The following is a 3998-nucleotide window of genomic DNA, read 5'->3' as shown; positions in this document are numbered from 1 at the left end:
TTTAATAATAAAAAAATAAAATAATTAAAAAATAAGTCACTTGATAGCATCTAACAAAAGCATTTCATCTGCACACTGAACAGCTAATCAAAAAAGCTTTGCTACATGAAAACCAATGCGGATCAAACTTGAAGGAAGTCTTACTAACCACTCATTGTATTTAGATAATTCAACCTTGCTGAGGGGCTCTAAACTGATCTTTTATAACCTGGGGACTACCTAGGAATAATTATGACATTTCCATGGAAAAGTTATCACCAGGTGACATGAATCCACTCTGACACAGGCATTTCATGTGTTTCAGAGAACAAGTGCACTCCATTTGTGTTTCAAGTAGCTGTGAAATTTCAGATTTAGATTTTCAAACGTTTCTTCTGAGAAATCTCCACAAAGGTTAAAACTAAGGACCTTTCCATTAGAAGCAAAGCACTGATCCATTTGTGTCACACTAGGAGCTCCAAGAACAAATTCTATTAGCCAATCATTCTTTTTGTTGACGCAATGCTTTGCAAGTAAACCCAATACATTCCTTTCCTTCAATCTTAATAATACACCTCAGTTTGTCTGCCCTTTATTATTATACCTTCATTAAATTAAAAGTTACACTGGAAGTTCTCAAATACTAATTTATTTGTTTTGTTTTGTGGTTTAGATAGAAAGAATATGTAGTTCATAAAAAATAACTTTAAATTTGACAATCTCAATTCAGTTGTAGATGATCGAATTTAAACTTTAGTAACTTTAAATAGTACATGTTAGCAGTGTTGTGAAACTAAAACAATTTGAAATGCTAACAACGTGAATGCTTTCAGGTGTTGCCATAAATATCCATATGTAATTTTGATTGAGTAGTACGATTTTAACATACTAGCTAAAGATTTTAAAGCTTATATGTATAGACTTATACCAGCAAAACAATATATTAAATTCAGTTACATAGCAAGGCTTGTTTTGTTGTTGTTGTTAGAGTTGCCTCCCACCCTTTTAAGGTATTTGTAGGGAGGAAAAAAAATCAGGTAATCAAAAATATACATAAGAATTAATTCAATTAGCCTCCCTCTTAAAGTGAGTAGGAAGAAATTTACATCTCCTCTTAACTTTTTAATTTTGGAAATAGAGATTTTACCTATATTTTGATTCTACTATTTTGAGCTCCGGCTATTTAAAAAAAAAAAAAAAAAAAAACTTCTCAAAAATCCTTAAGTTTGATCAGAATTTCTTGCTGGTGACTTCCTCTCATTTACCATATTATGTCTGCAGAGAAAAAGATGAAAAACTTGATTTGCTTCTGAAATTTAAATATTAAATTGAAACTAAAAGATGGCATAGCAATTTTACAAACACATCTTTATATCTCTACTTTTTAATATTAATACATATCAGTTGACAATACAAAAAGAGTAATCTCTTATCTTTTCTTATCTCATTCCCCCATAGGTTTTTATGACAATTTTTTTTTAATTTTTAGAAATACTTGTTTTTTAATACCAATCCTAGTATATAAGCTCATGTCATAAGTTTAAAATATAAACGTACTTAAATTTTATTTAGGATAATTTAGAATGCTCACTTTCACAGATAGGTATGTATATAATAAATGAAAAGCAATAAAAGAGGGGATGATGTCAGACTAGATGAAAATATAGTGGTTCAGAATTCAATTGAGTATTTATTTCTATCACTTCTATTTCAATCTGTCACTTTTGATCACAAAAGCTAGAAATAACTCACAGCTATTATGTAATTGAGTCCATTTCTCCAATATTGAAAAAGGCCAAAAAAAAAAAATTAAGGAAAGTTTACCAAACTGATAAAGGATTTCAGACAGGTAATATTCTTCAAATCTTGCAATAAAATATCAACTGGTATAAAAAGCAGTAATGTTTATAAAAGTTTTAAAGTTTAACTTCTGCTAAGAATAAAACTTGTGGCAATCTGTTCACAGCTGAACCAAACCACTTGAAAACTGATTTCTGTCTCCTAGATTCTTATGCATTTAAAATGGAATTTCATCCTTGGCCCTACAATATATTTCTATTCACCAAAGTAGGCATATTGAACAAAGTCTATCTGAATTAAAAGTGTTTACAAGAAAACATTAAATTCCATTTCAATAGAATGGTGACTAATTGTTGCTCTCCCTTAGATAACCCATAGTAATTCAAAATGGGATTTGCCTAAATACAAATCCCACTGAGGAGAGATAACCTGACTAAAATGAAAATCTTCAATTCTGACCAGTCGATACATATGGAAAGTTCAAACTGGGCTGCTTAAAAGTCAATTCAAGTCTTATAATTTTATTCTAATGCTGGTTGGGTCAGGGTAATAATTCTACCAGACAAAATGATGGAACACATATCTATTTTTCTAAAAAGCCACAGATGACCTTTTAAAGTGGGAATTTTGTGCATGGCTTATGCTGCATTAAATTTCAAGAGCAACACAGATCTGCAGACATCTCACAAGCCAGACAGTCAGTTTTAATCAGTGGTTCGGGTGGAAAGGGCCTGGGGACGATGTCATGAGACCTCAGGGACAATTCTGGCTCTGCTATTAACTTGCTGTATGACCTTGGCCATCACAGAGCATCTGCAGTCTTCAGTTTCCTCCTTTAAAAAAAATAAAGGGTCTTGATTAGCTGACCTCAAAGAAATTTTCCACATCTATGATTCTTAGTTGATTGTGCTTTTAGCTGCTCTTTGACCTTGCATAAATCTCTATCTGTGCTCTTTGCTCACCTACCATGAGTACAGGTCAAATCCTCAATGTTATAATAAAACCTTAGAAAGAAAAAAAAAGTTAAAAAAAAACCTTAGAAAGATTTAAAACTATATATTTTCAAACCAATGTTCTCCTTTCAATAGAATGAAACAGCAATGATCAAAATTGATCACCTCCCTTAAGTTTTTGCTTTGCAATCTGTCCTAAAATAAAATATATTATGTTATCATGAGGAAAGAAAATATAACATTCTGTCTTTTATATAGCACATGTTGGGGGGGTGCGATCACATGGGGAGCCTGAAAAACAAACTCAGATTATCTTTTCAGCCACCAAGTGGAACAAGCACCATGGCACTCAGCTGGAATCCAAAAATCACAGACATAATAATCATGAGCTTGTGATTGAATTTAAATAAATATGCACTCCTCCTTGAATTCCTTAATGACAGTTCTTGAGTTGACAGAATGGGCTTAAAAGAAAGATTTCAGAATTGAGGTAACTCATGCTGTACACAAATAGGTGAATGTGTACATGCTAACAAGGTACATGTTATTTAAAAATCAAATATAGAGAAATAGTAATGCTTTAAGTTGTCTCTTTCACATTCTATTTCAATCTGAAAGCAAAGCCTTGCCTGAGACTCTGAGAGCAGAAGCATTTTCTGACCACCTGGTTTTCAGCAGCATTTAGAGCACATTAGTAGATGGACAGCTGTGCAAGATCTCAGACACAGGGGAAAGCAGTAATGACGATGGAGCCAAAGTGAAGCTGGGAGAATTTCTTTTCTGCCTGGGGGGTGTCTGTTCTGGTTACAGAAGCAAAGCAGACACAGGCAGTTGCAAGTATCTCACTAAATACAGCATTCCTTTCTCACATAGAATTAAAAGCCATTCACATACTGTATCTTTTTAGGCCTTGTGTTTCTTTTGTAACTATAAGTTGCTTTTCTACTTTGTTCTTGGGATTTTGAAGAAGTTCAAGAACTAATTTGTAACTGTCACTCAAGCCAGAAGTCAAAGAGAAAAAGTAAGGCTGGAGTCTGAAGAGTCAAACGTAGTTTGCTGCAAATGGAAAGTACTCAAAGAATCTTCTAGGATCACGAGCAAGGCCCATTCACATTCAGCCTGTAAAGAGTATAGAGTAGACACAGCCCAAAGGGGAAGGCACTAGACCTCAAAATTCAGTGTACCTGTGGACTCTCCAGTCAGCCAGGGACTAGGCCATGCACCGTTCAGAAGACTTTAGTTAAAAAATGAAACTCGGGGGTGGGT

The 3998-nt window shown here is 33.6% G+C and overlaps 1 protein-coding gene across 1 annotated transcript in view; it reads right to left on the bottom strand.

The window, feature by feature from the left end:
• KCNC2 (potassium voltage-gated channel, Shaw-related subfamily, member 2) overlaps positions 1-3998 on the bottom strand; it is a 310429-nt gene that overhangs the window by 303515 nt on the left and 2916 nt on the right. The window lies entirely within an intron of this gene.

Source organism: Elephantulus edwardii, unplaced genomic scaffold, assembly GCF_000299155.1.
Source record: "Elephantulus edwardii isolate Elephantulus edwardi_28Jun2011 unplaced genomic scaffold, EleEdw1.0 scaffold00021, whole genome shotgun sequence".
Classification (NCBI taxonomy): domain Eukaryota; kingdom Metazoa; phylum Chordata; class Mammalia; order Macroscelidea; family Macroscelididae; genus Elephantulus; species Elephantulus edwardii.
The sequence above is the reverse complement of the archived record's forward strand: the minus strand, read 5'-3'. Positions and strand labels throughout refer to the sequence as shown.